The sequence below is a fragment of the Lampris incognitus genome, chromosome 1 (genome assembly GCF_029633865.1).
Source record: "Lampris incognitus isolate fLamInc1 chromosome 1, fLamInc1.hap2, whole genome shotgun sequence".
NCBI classification, from domain to species: domain Eukaryota; kingdom Metazoa; phylum Chordata; class Actinopteri; order Lampriformes; family Lampridae; genus Lampris; species Lampris incognitus.
In genome coordinates, this window is record NC_079211.1 from 109,703,388 (window position 1) to 109,717,813 (window position 14,426).

Consider the following 14,426-nt stretch of genomic DNA (forward strand, 5'->3'; position numbering starts at 1 on the left):
TGATGGGCCTGGACCTGTTCTCCGCTCTGGGGTTCTCCCTCTTAGACACAAGGGGGGCAGCAATCCTGACTGTTGCCACACCTTGGCAGCAGAAGTGGCCATCGCTGTTTATGGGGCTGGGCTGCCTCTCCGCCTTCGCCCATCAACCTCTCCTCAACCCTGCTGTGAAATCTGTCATCCAACCACTGCGCCGCATCCCATTGGCTCTCCGTGATGGGGTCTCCGCCGAGCTGCAACAACTGCTGGAAGCTGGCATCATTGAACCGGTGGACGCGTCACCTTGGGTCTCAAACCTCGTGGTGGCTAAGAAGAAGTCGGGGGGCCTGCATGTCTGCGTCGATCTACGTGCAGTAAATAAGGCAGTGGTCCCTGATAAGTATCCACTGCCCACCTCAGAGGAACTCACTGCTCAGTTCTATGGCTCTGAGGTGTTCTCCAAGCTCGACCTCAGACAGGAGTACTTACAGGTGCCCCTCCACCCCAACAGCCGAAACCTCACAGCCTTTGTGACACATGCAGGAGTGTTTCGCTACACCAGGATGCCTTTCGGTCTCAGCTCCTCCCCTAGCTGCCTCCAGAAAATCATGGTCTCCGTGCTGGCTGGCACGTGGCCATTTATCTAGACGATATAGTGGTACACGGGCCCACCAGTGAAATTCACGACAAGCGCCTCAACATGGTCTTCGCAGCCCTGTCCAAGCACAAGCTAACTCTCAATGCTGAGAAATGTGTCCTCTCTGTGCCAGCCATCGACTTCGTGGGGTTCCGGCTGTCAGCGAGCGGTATAACTCCACTACAATCCAACGTGGACGCCATTCAGGCCATCCCTGAGCCCAGCTCGGCCGCCCAGGTCGCCTCCTTCCTGGGTATGACAAGTTACTACCTGAGGTTTCTTCCCCAGTACTCTGCGACCACAGCCCCCTGCGCCAGCTGCTGCGTAAGGACGAGCCATGGGTGTGGTCAAAGGCATGCAGTGACACTGTGCATGATCTCAAGACTCAACTGATTTCACCACCAGTGTTGGCTTACTTCGACATCTCCAGCTCCACCTTTGTGACCTGTGATGCATCAGCCACAGCGATAGGGGCTGTGCTGTCTCAAACCCAGAACGGTGTGGAGAAGCCCATCGCCTTCGCCTCCCGTGCCCTCAACCTGACCGAGCAGCGGTACTCCGTGGGTGAGCATGAGGCGTTAGCCTGTATCTGGGCTTGTGAAAGGTGGCACCACTACCTCTATGGCCACTCCTTCACCCTCAGGACAGATCACCAGGCCCTAACAGCGCTGCTGTCCACATCTGGGACAGGCCACAAACCCCTGAGGTTGCACCGCTGGTCTGACCGCCTCCGCCAGTACAACTTCAGCCTGCAGTTCACCCCAGGCAGAGACAATGTTGTCGCCGACCTGCTCTCTCGCTCTGTCTCCACCCCAGCTCCACAGACGGACACTGACTGTGTGGAAAAGGACATTGTCCAAATGCTACACACACCCCTTCAGGCCACTGTCTCTCTGCAGAAGCTGAGGGCAGCCTCCGAACAGGACCCTGTCCTCTCCCAGCTCCGCACCTACATCCAGAACGGCTGGCCTCACAAGGTCCCAGAGGAGCTGGCTGCGTTCGCCCGAGTCAGACAGGAGCTCTCCTGCTGGAACGACACCTGCGTGGCACGTGGGTTTTGCACAGTGGTCCCGGCTGCTCTCCGTGCACGTGTTTTGAATATGGCACATGAAGGCCACCTGGGCATTGTGAAACTGAAACAGCGCTGCCGAAACCTGGTGTGGTGGCCGGGGATAGACAGAGATATTGAGGCTCTGGTGAAGGACTGTTCTGCCTGCCTTGTGAGTGGCAAGACTGGCCACCAGGCTCCCCCACCCCTGCAACCTCTCGCCTGGCCCTCTCAGCCCTGGGAACACCTGCAGTTGGACATTTGTGGTGAGATCCATGGAGTTCCCCACCACCAACGCTTCATGGTGGTCGCCTACGATTTACACTCAAAATGGCCTGAATTCACCACTTCTGGCACTGTGACCTCACAGATCATCATCGACTTCCTGGACTCTCTTTTCTCTCGCTGGGGCCTCCCAAAGACCATCACCACTGACAACGGCCCTCAGCTGGTCTCTGCTGAGTTCACTGCTTATCTCGAAAGCAAGGGCATCCGTCATATACGCACTGCGTACTACCACCCCCAGGCCAATGGCGGCGTTGAACGTTTTCATCAGTCACTGAAGAACGGCCTCAGAGCACACATGGCCCAAGGGTGCTCTTTCACGCAGGCCATCCGTCACACTCTGCTGCACTATCGGGCCACACAGCACTCGACCACAGGCGTCTCCCCAGCCTCTCTCATGCTAGGCCGGGAACTGTGCATGCCCCTTGACAGGCTCCGCCCCTCCACACCCCAGGCACCTCCCTCTGGGGTCAGAGCCTCAGTCACTTGTCAGCAGACGCAGATGAAGCAACGGTTTGACCAGTCAAAACGAACCAGGGTGCCAGACATCAATGTGTCAGACTGGGTCAGGGTCCGCAGGCCCCACAGGGACAATAAAATGGCTTCATACTGGTCCTCTCCTCTCCAAGTCACCCGTCAGCTGGGCCCAGCCACTTACCTCCTCAGCGATGGCACTCGGTGCACTCCAGTTGTCTACGGAAGGTGTCAGCTCCGCTACGCACAGCTGGTGACACAACCTTAGCCATTCCCTCAGCATGGCGAGACGCCCCGGGGCTTCATTCAGCTCCTACACGGGCCCCAGACATTCCTGGGCCTCAGCTTCCCCTGCCTTCTCCCTCCCCACCTCGGCCTGCCCAGCCTCAGGCCGCCCCGCGACCTGTTCGCACATGTTTACGCCCTGGCCACCTAGAGGACTTTGTGTCAACCTTTCATGTTTGAAATCCTGCCGCGGGGGGGGGGGGGGGGAATGTTATGTCTGCACACATCGACAGTGCTGCATTTGATTTGGTGCTGTTCTATTGTGCTGGGATCGATTGGTGATGCCTGCAGGCTCTGGGTTGTTTGATCGGGTCTGCCTGTGATGCTGTGTCAGTCTAAATAAAGAATGCAACGTAGCGGTTGTGTCGAGCGACAGCGCTGTGTCCTGACGTGATTTCTAAATACAATACAAGGGTTGGACCATAAACATTTAGAAAAACTAGTTTTGTTTTCATAATGCGCTCTTACTTTCAGTAGCTGGCCTTTGACTGCTTCCTCTACCTCAAGGGAGCATGGCAAAAAATCTCTTGAGAAAAGAATCCCGACCCCACCACTAACATTTGATTTATGACTGAGAATCAATTTTCCAGTCCGATCCCTCTTCCATTCAATTTCATTATCTGCTGTGCTACGTGTTTCTTGCACAAGCAAAACATCCATTTTCTTCAGCTCAACCAGTTTAAACACAGCAGCTCTTTTCATGTCATCTCTTGCTCCATTCAGATTTAAAGTTCCTAATTTTATATTACACATGAGGAGAGTGGGGCTGAACTGTGCCAGAAACAAGCTTACACTGACCAAAAAGATAAAATTACCCAAACTTGTCATAAACATCATTATGAAGTTGCAATTTTCCTTTCTGTACAAATTTTTTCAGCCTGAAGACTTCCTGCTCAGTAAATGTGTTCACCTCCAAGTCCCCTGTGTTTTTCATAAAGCATTTAACTGAGTCAATAAAAAGCTGCAAGTCTGGAAAGTTGTTTTCCACCTTGACTGCCCTCGAACCCTTGGTACCCTGCAAAAACTTCCTGATTTTCAGAAGGCATAACTCCCTTCTGTGTCCACCTGTGTATGAGGACAGGAACCTAACTCACAGTCACTTTCATCTGTGTTCTCATCAGACAAAGAGGAGGATGGCTTTTTATCTTTTGAAGCCCTCTTCGCTTTTAAATTTTCCTGTCTACCCTCAGTCGGCTTCCTTTTAATTGACTTTTTTTATTTTATTTCATCGTCCAACATAATCTCTGCCTCTTCCTCGAGTGCAGACTCTGTCACTCTAACAGCAGTCTGCTGTATTTGCGTCCTCCGACCACAATTCGTATCTCGCCCAGCCAATTTGCTATGATCCCTGTTCTCACTGTTTTCGTTTCCCGTTTCATTCTGTTCAACCTCCCCTACCTGCTCACCCTGGCCATCAGCTGTGACTTGCCCAAGTTCTGTTACCTTCTCAGTGTGCTCAACGTTTTTAAAATGCTCAACCTGCACACCTCCTTCTCCTGCCTGCTCAGTCCGTCCATTTTCCTTATGTTCCCCAGCCTCGGTCTCTTTCTGTGTCACCACCTGGTCTGTTTCTCCCGCCCCTCGCTTCCCAGCCTCCTGTCTGCCCTGTGCCGACTCGGCAGCGCCGTCTCCAGCCAGAGATGCGCCGCTCACGGCGGCATCGGGGGACGATGGCCGCCCTCGAGGCTCAGACCTACCCTCACTCCTTTCGGGACAAGACCTTACTAAATGCCCCTCTGACCCACAGCCAAAACATTTCATCATACCGGATGTTACTAATACAATATAGTCAAACTCGTCAATCCTGATTTTCAGCTTCAGATCCAAATCCTCCGCATTATTTTTCAAAATCATGAAACTTTGCCTCCTATGGGACACAACGTGTCTCAAGTGAGGAGACTGGCAACCGGAAAAGACCATTTTTATCGGGGACACTAGTTGTCCGTATCTTGCGAGCTCCTTCTCAAAAGCTGCATTCCTCATGAACGGGGGAGCATTGGAGATGGTGATTCTCTTGGCTGGGTTAACCAGCGGCAGAACGGGAGTCAACATGTCCCTAATCGCCACACCACTTTCCACCATCTGGTTGACTTTATCAGTACTGTCAAGAAACATGACTACTGCACTGTTCATCCCGGGTGCTGATTTGATGCTTCCATGTCCCACATGCTCGCCTACCGCGAGGCAGCGCTCCTCCACCGACCATGTGACCACCGGAGCCACTTTAATCGCGTGCCGGTGTGTCGACTTCTCAAACGCCGCTCCTCCACCTCCCACAGCGGCCATATTGCCCCGCTACCAAAAATAAAACAACTCCGCTTAAACCTACCACCGAAAAAAACTAACTAAAAATAAACAAGAACCAACCCACAGAAAGCACGTGAAAAGGACCAGACAAAAAAGTCCAAGTTTTAGAAACTCGCTCACACCGAAGCAACACGCTGCTACTCCGCACACTCACTCGCATTTCTGCTCAGAGAGAGAGAGAGAGAGAGAGAGAGAGAGAGAGAGAGAGAGAGAGAGAGAGAGAGAGAGAGAGAGAGAGAGAGCGCATCTAAGATCTGAATCGTATCAAGTGGCGTATTAACCCTCAGTTAGAACTTGGTGTCATGTGGTGCGGTAGCTAAGTTTAGTTTGCCTACCCGTCTCTGTGTATCGCCATACAACTGATCTGACGTCACTACTGTTGTAGGGTAATGTTATGCAGCCAACAGCTCCCCCTGGGGGCACTGATTGATGTATACTTGCCCTGTGTAACGTGCCTCAGTTGCGTTATGGGCACAGCCGGTGAATACATGTTATTAAGCGACACAGCCCGACTCTGTCTGTTATTTATATGCACCTACACTTGCAACATGGTGTCAGAAGCTGTACTGGAACCCAACGTGAGTCTTACGTTGCCTGTTGCTTGAACAGCGTGCGTTTATTTTTTAGTTTTAGTTAGCCTGCTAGCATTAGCATCGAGCCAGGACGATGGCTTCCAATATTCCGCCGCCGGAGCCCATGAAGATGACTGGGGATCTTCACAGCAACTGGGCTAGCTTTCGATCAGAGTTTGAGGATTATTTGCTTGCGACCGGGATCGACAAGGCAGAGAAGCCGGTGCAGGCAGCGACGCTCCGGAGGCTAACGGGGAAGGAATGCCTCCATGTTTACATGCACAACCTGGGACTCACAGCGGAAGAGCAGAAAGACGCCGGAGCGATACTCGACAAACTGGGGGAATACTTTACACCTACCAAAAACGTCATCTTTGAGAGGTATGTTTTTGGCAACCTTAAACAAGAGGAAGGAGAACCTGTGGATGCTTTTGTCACAAGACTGAGAGAAAAGGCTGCCACATGTGAATATGGAGCTATAAGAGACGAGCTTATAAGGGACAGGCTTGTTCTTGGAACAACTGATGAGGGCGCCAGACGACGCATGTTAAGAGAAAAGGAGCTTACGTTGGAGGGAGCTATTGACATTTGCCGTGCAGCGGAGGTGTTGGACAATAAGTTAAAATCCATGTCACTTAGCAGCTCTGTGCCTGGGGAGAGCATCAATGTAGCACATGGACAGCGACCAGGAGGGAGACCTACCAGCAGGCCATCCGAGCCCACCAACACATCTGCACAGCCACAGAGAGGCACAGGTGAATGCAAGTACTGTGGCACACTGCACAGACGGGGGCGAGACCTGTGCCCCGCATTTGGAAAGTCATGTCGCTTGTGTGGCACTGCTAATCACTTTGCCAAAGTATGCATGAAAAGAGGCCAGCAAGCACGTCAGTTGAACGCTGTGGATGACCCGCCGCTAGGGGACCCGGAGGACAGCGACCGCGATGAGAGGGATGTGTACACGGCTGAGAGCGTGGGGGCTGTGAACACTCAAAGGAAAAAGTGGTTTGTAAACCTGCCACTGCACAGAGGGGTCCAGAGGTGCCAGCTTGACTCTGGAGCCACCTGCAACGTGATGAGCTTGAAAGACAAGATGAGACTGGCGCCTAGAGTGCCTCTTCAGAAAAGTCTCACCAGGCTGAGACTCTACAACAGTGAGTGGATGAGCTCAATGGGCATGTACAGCACACAGTGTGTCATCAGGGGCAAGACGCACAGACTGGACTTTGAGGTCATGCGCACCAGCCAGAAGCCCTTGCTTTCAGGGGAGACATGCGAGAGACTTGTCTTGATACGCTTCACCATTCCCGAAGAGCTGAATAAAGTGGAGCACTGCAAGACAGGTGAGCTAACCAAAGGCTGTCTCATTAACACTTACAATGACGTGTTCACCAGCCCAGTCGAGTCACTGCCGGGTGATGTTCATTTCGAGTTGGATAGCACTGTGGCCCCTGTCCAGTGCACACCAAGAAATGTCCCGGTGGCCCTCAAGGCAGCTGTTAAGGCGCAGCTGGACCAATATGAAAAGGATGGACACTTAACCACAGTCACTCAGCCCACAGGCTGGATTAGCAATCTGGTCATAGTGAAGAAGCCGGACAAATTGAGGCTTTGCATCGACCCCAAGCCACTTAACTGAGCCCTGAAAAGGTCCCATTACCTCATGCCCACTTTAGATGACGTGCTGTACAAGCTGCCTAAGGCACGTATCTTCACCCTGGTGGATGTGCGTGACGCATTCTTGCAGTGTCGCCTTGATGAGGAGAGCAGCTTGATGACAACGTTCTGGACGCCGTGGGGTAGAAAGCGATGGCTGAAGCTCCCTTTCGGCATGTCAGTCGCACCAGAGCTGTACCAGAGGAAACAACATGAGCTGCTGGCCGGTTTGAAAGGAATTGAGCCCATAGCCGATGACATCCTCATAGTCGGCTGTGGGGACACGGAGGAGGAGGCCGTTTGCAACCACGACGCAAACCTCATTGCTCTGATGGACAGATGCAGGGAAGTGAAGCTGAGGCTGAGCATAAAAAAGCCACAGTTTCGTGTGAGGGAGGTCCGCTTCCACGGCCACATACTGTCGGCGGAGGGCCTCAAAGCTGATCCTGAGAAGGTCAGGGCAGTCCTGGACATGCCAAACCCCACGGATGCAAAAGCCGTTCAGCGGTGTGTCGGCTTTGTTAACTTTTTATCGAGGTTCATGCCCCGCTTGTCAGAGGTGTGTGAACCGCTGAGAAGGTTGCTGGACAAAGATGTGCTGTGGCACTGGTTATCCAAACATGATGCTGCTATGAAGGAAATCAAGATGCTGGTCACGGCAGTGCCAGTACTACGTTACTATGATGTCAGCAAGCCAGTCACCATACAGAGCGACTCCAGTCAGACCGGTTTGGGCTGCTGCCTGCTTCAGGGGGGACAGCCGGTCGCGTTCGCCTCCCGCGCGCTGAACCAGACGGAGCAAAACTATGCACAGATTGAGAAGGAGTGCCTGAGCATCGTCTTCGCTTGTCAACGCTTCCACTACTACCTATATGGGAGGGGTGATGTGACTGCAGAGACCGACCACCGCCCGCTGGTGTCAATCTTCACTAAGCCCCTTCTCAGTGCACCAAAGAGCCTTCAAAGCATGCTCACTTCAGAACTACTGCCTCACGGTGATGTACAAGCCAGGCCCTGAAATGTACATAAGTGACACGCTCAGCAGAGCCACCACCCCGCCACAGAGAACGGACACTCAGTACAGACGTGAAATGGTCTGCAGCGTGCAGCAGGTGCAGTACAACACGGCAGCCATTCAGCAAGCAGACTATCTAAACGTCACCAGCCAACGCCTCGCACAGATTCGAAAACACACAGAGGAGGATGTGTGTCTTCAAACACTCAAGTCGGTCGTGCTGGAGGGATGGCCAGAACACAAAGAGGAGAGCCCCATAGCCATCAGAGAATACTGGGCCATCAGAGATGAAATAAGCGCACAGGACGGTGTGCTTTTTAGGAGCCAGCGTGTCATCATTCCGAAAGCTATGCGTCCTGAGATGCTGAAACGGATCCACTACAACCACGTGGGGGGTGAGGCTTGTTATAGACAGGCCCGGGATACTCTCTACTGGCCAAATATGCAGGGGGAAATCAAAGACTATGTGCAGCAGTGCTCAGTCTGTAACGAGTATGCACACGAGCAACAAAAAGAGACTATGATGTCACACCCGCTCCCCACACATCCCTGGCAGCTGGTGAGCATGGACTTGTTCAGCTACGCAAGGCAGGACTTCCTGCTCATGGTGGATCACTATTCAGACTTCTGGGAGATTGATCTACTCCCAGACCTGTCGGCAGAAACGACCATCCGAAGGTGCAAGGCGCAGTTTGCACGGTACGGTATCCCTGACCGGGTCATTTCCGACTGCGGAGGTCAGTGTGATTGTGGAGACTTTGGGGCGTTTGCGAGGGAGTGGGGCTTCGAACATGTCATGTCCTCCCCGAGACACCCAAAAGCTAACGGCAAAGCAGAGTCTGCAGTGAAGATTGTGAAAGGCCTATGCAGAAAAGCAGACCGGGCCGATGAGGACCCCTGGAAGGCTTTTCTACATTGGAGAAACACACCCACTGAGGGCATGCGCTGCAGCCCAGCACAACGGCTGATGTCACGGAGGCTGAGAACTCTTCTCCCTGTGGCCAACCAGCTGCTAGCACCTCAGATCATCACTGGGGTCACAGACAAGCTAAGGGCGAAGCATCAGGCAGCGAAGCTGACATATGACAGAACTGCGAGGGATCTGCCAGACCTAAACGTCGGCCAGCCTGTCAGGATGAAACCAATCCTGGGTGACAGGACAGGCCGATGGAGGAGAGGTGTATGCCTGCAGCAGGTGGGACCTATCTCGTCAACATGGAGGGAACCACGTACCGTCGCAACAGGGTTGATCTCCGACCAGCAGAGGTTGCCCCTCCACAGCCGTCAGCCCACACAGAACGGCCACCGGAGCAGCCTGTGGGCGCGTGTGCAGCTGAAGGGGGCCCTGTGAGCGGGGGCAGCATGGAGGAAGTCGTCAGCAGCCCTGTAATGTCTCCAAGGTCGTCAGCCCCGAGGTCGCCGCCATCTCCCCCACAGGCTGTGACCACACCATGCCGTGAGTTACAGGGCCGGGCCTTCTCCCCGGAGCGGGAGGCAGATTAAGCCTCCAGAAAGACTTGACCTCTAGGTCATACACTGTAGAGATTGACACACACACACACTCACACACACATACACACACACTGGACTGTGGACATTAAAAAAAAAAACGAAACAAAAACTGTGATGTTCACTTCTAATGTTCTTATTCAGTGGTCTTGTGGATGTTCTGATGCTACCATTTTGTCGTTATTGTTCTGCAAAGGTTTTGGTTGATATTGACTTGCTTTTCCTTCTTGATGCACTATTTCCATTGCACTATTTTAATATTGGGATATGAGCACTAATGTTCTAATGGCTAATACTATCCATTATATTATTTGGTATTGTATTCTACGAAAGGAAGGGAGATGTTGTAGGGTAATGTTATGCAGCTAACAGCTCCCCCTGGGGGCACTGATTGATGTATACTTGCCCTGTGTAACATGCTTCAGTTGCGTTATGGGCACAGCCGGTGAATACATGTTACTAAGCGACACAGCCCGACTCTGTCTGTTATTTATATGCACCTACACTTGCAACAACTACTCCGTTGTTTTAATCATACTCATATCCCGGTACGGTTGAACCTGGAGGAGAGATGACCGAGTAAGAAATGTTCTTGCTTTTGGTCAGTGTCCAGAGGGATACACCAGAACAGAGAGGCAGACTTTACGGCGAAATGCAGCCAAGTTCAGACTTCCTGGTCAGTAATAAAATTTTGAAACATTTTGGAAATAAATTTGAATACATAAAAACAAAGACATAACATAGCTTTTTTTGTCTTGATGCAGATGGGGAACTTTTTTATGGACGGAGGAAGGCTGTGAGGACAAAGACAGAATGCAAATCCCTGTTTTGCAAATTCCATAGCAGCTCTGTTGGAGGCCACAGCGGCCAGGAATCTCTACCGACATTGGGAAATGGGTTAGTAATCAATGACCTGCTGCCCTGATTAGCTGGTTGTGTAGGTCTTGCTAGCTATTTGGTGCTAGCAACATCCCACCAGATAAACACTTCCAAGTAAGACGACAGACGGGGTTCTCTTCTATCAACTTTAGTTGGAAACTTGTGAAACTGTAACACAATACAGACACTGTATCAGAAATGCATGCAACATTACATCTCAGCTAGCAACAGAAATGCGACATCACGGCTAACAAGAATATAGAGCTAATGGAGCTAGCCTAGTCTAACTTAGTTACATAACAATTCGGCTGAGTATATTAATATATTTTTTAACATACAAACTGTACTCACAGACGTTGCTTTAGCTGGCAGGAAAATAAAAAAAACTGTTGAAGAACTGCAGAACTGACGACTGTTAGAGACGAGAGCACCAACGTAACGTCACACTGGAGTAGGGAGCCTCGCGTGCGTCAATTTAAACAATAACCAACCATGGCTATATACTACCACAAGAGGGCGCTCTGATGTGAGATAAACATACAGCTACTCAAGAGGCAGAACACTGGTCATCTATTAGTTTTAATAATCACATGTTACTATTACTTCCGCAGTTAGTTTTCTTACTCTCGCTCCATATCCATTTACTTTTTTACTTTAAATGTGTTCACTCTTCTGATTGGTTACCCTCAACAAACCCACTAATGTTTTCTTCATTCTTCCAGGTCAGTGAATGTGGTCAGTGCCAAAGGGTTGAAAAACCCCTCGTGACTGATGCTAAACTGGACAGTATTAAGGTAAATGAGCATTTTCGTATATGTGAGTTACTATAGAATTTTAAAAATCATAAATCAGGGTACTGTAATGGACTGGTGGCCTGTCCAGGGTGTATCCTCACCTGCCGCCCAATGACTGCTGGGATAGGCTCCAGCATCCCTGCCGCAACCCTGAGAGCAGGATAAGCGGTTACGGTAATGGATGGATGGATGGATAAATCAGGGTATATAAACATTTGACCCACTGGCAAATTGGGCTAACATATAAGATATCTGTTGTCCCCAAATCCTACCAAATCATCACAAACAGGAGTTTATATACTGTACATCCAGTTTTGCTTTTGTTAGGGTTCATCAGTCTGGGAATTGCTCAGTATTGACCTGACAGGCCCACTTCCCAAGTATCTGATGGCCATATTTACATTTTGACAGCCACATATATTTTTCCAAGTGGGTGGAAGCATTCCCATTAAAAACTAAAAGTGCTGAGGAAGAAGCTAGAAACCTTTTTTCTATAATTTACAGGCACAGTTGCCCTGTCATAATTATTTTCTTATTTTTTGGACCCCCCCCCCTTTTTTTTCTCCTAAATTGTACTCACCTCACTCTTCTGAGCCGTCCCGGTTGCTGCTCCACCCCTTCTGCCTATCCAGGGAGGGCTGCAGACTACCACATGCCTCCTCTGGTACATGTGGAGTCTCCAGCTGCTTCTTTTCACCTGACAGTGAAGAGTTTCACCAGGGGGACCCCCCAGTTCCCCCTCCCCCGAAAACATGCGCCCTGACCTACCAGAGGAGGCGCTAGTGCAGTGACCGGGACACATACCCACATCCTGCCTCCCACCCGCAAACACTGCATTGGAAACCAATCGTTGGTTTCAGTCATTAGGCACTGTATTGTTTATAAGGGTGGGGACACCTGCAGCCAGGTGAGACTGAGGAGGTCACTTAGATGAGCGATGAAACGTTTCTCTCAATGAACGCTGAGTCCAGATGAACTGATTCCACTTCCTGTGATTCTCTTACTTGGATTACTGAGCATGCATAAAGACAAACGTATGAGAGCTCAGCTGAAAAGAAAGCTTAACTTACACCATTTTAGCAGGTAAAATATAATTCTATAACCTAACTTTACAATTTTGCATGACCTCAATAATATTTCTACAATATTTGATAATTTTTGTAATTTTCCAGGTGTTTTCCATGACTGGAAAATGAGTGTATTCATTTTCAGGAACTCCGGGACGTGTGAGAACCCTGAAAACTTGACAGCCTCACTGAAATGGTCTCTTTCACAAAACAGTTTAATATGTGTGAACTAAAATAAGTGTTTTTCATAAGAAACGACACCAATCTGTCCTTCCACAGATAGCTGAAACATGTTAGCATGCTAGCACTGATCCAAAGAGGTTTCAACAAGGGGCGTTGACAAGCACCCTGATCTGCTAGCAGGGAGCCGAGGATGGGATGAAGGGACCATGTATGTGACCTTTTCTAAAGTCATTTTGGTGACATATCTATGCCAGATATGATGCTGACAATAATGGAGGTTAAGTGCATTTATTACCTTGGCTGAAAATGGCAGAGAAGTATGTAGGAGTGGTGCAGGATATGTATGAGGGAAGTGTGACGGTGGTGAGGTGTGCGGTAGGAATGACGGATGGGTTCAAGGTGGAGGTGGGATTACATCAAGGATCGGCTCTGAGCCCTTTCTTGTTTGCAATGGTGATGGACAGGTTGACGGACGAGATCAGGCAGGAGTCTCCGTGGACTATGATGTTTGTGGATGACATTGTGATCTGTAGTGAGAGTAGGGTGCAGGTTGAGGAGAGCCTGGAGAGGTGGAGGTATGCACTGGAGAGAAGAGGAATGAAAGTCAGTAGGAGCAAGACGGAAGACATATGCGTGAATGAGAGGGAGGACAGTGGAACGGTGAGGATGCAAGGAGTAGAGGTGACAAAGGCATTTGAGTTTAATTACTTGGGGTCAACTGTTCAAAGTAGCGGGGAGTGGTGAAGAGAGGTGAAGAAGAGAGTGCAGGCAGGGTGGAGTAGGTGGAGAAGAGTGTCAGGAGTGGTTTGTGACAGAAGGATATCAGAAAGAGTTAAAGGGAAGGTTTACAAGATGGTTGTGAGACCAGCTATGTTATATGGTTTGGAGACAGTGGCACTGATGAAAAGACAGGAGGTGCAGCTGGAGGTGGCAGAGTTGAAGATGCTGAGATTTTCACTGGGAGTGATGAAGAAGGACAGGATTAGGAACGAGTATATTAGAGGGACAGCTCACGTTGGTCGGTTTGGAGACAAAGCAAGAGAGGCAAGATTGAGATGTCTTGGACATGTGTGGAGGAGAGATGCTGGGTATATTGGGAGAAGGATGCGGAATATGGAGCTGCCAGGGAAGAGGAGAAGAGGAAGGCCAAAGAGGAGGTTTATGGATGTGGTGAGGGAGGACATGCAGGTGGCTGGTGTGACAGAGGAAGATGCAGAGGACAGGAAGAGATGGAAACGGATGATCCAATGTGGCGCCCCCTAACGGGAGCAGCTGAAAGTAGTAGTAGGTCATAATAAGAAGTGAAGGGGAGATGCTCTCTGCTTCTTTCAACCAATTAACAAGTGGTTTTAGAAAGTGCGTGTGCACGTCGGAGTGCATGTGCACGTAATAAAATTGCAATGCAACACCATCCACATGAGTATCATAGAAATATAACTTATTACTGGCCAAATAGCTCTACCAACTGAACGGATAAGTAAAATTGAACAAGGATCACCACTAAACTCTCGTTTGTGAACATCCAAAATAAACAAATTTGTATTTTTACAAGGTCCAATAAGCAGGCGTTTTAATTAAAATACTTTTTTTCCTCACAAAATGATGAAATCATGGCCTATAGCTTACATTAGAGGTTTTTACATCAGCATCTTAAAAAGAGATCAAATAATGCAAAGATGAGAATGGGCTTCACTCCCCATCTCTCTACAAAATGTGAGCGCTGCATCAACACTGTAACT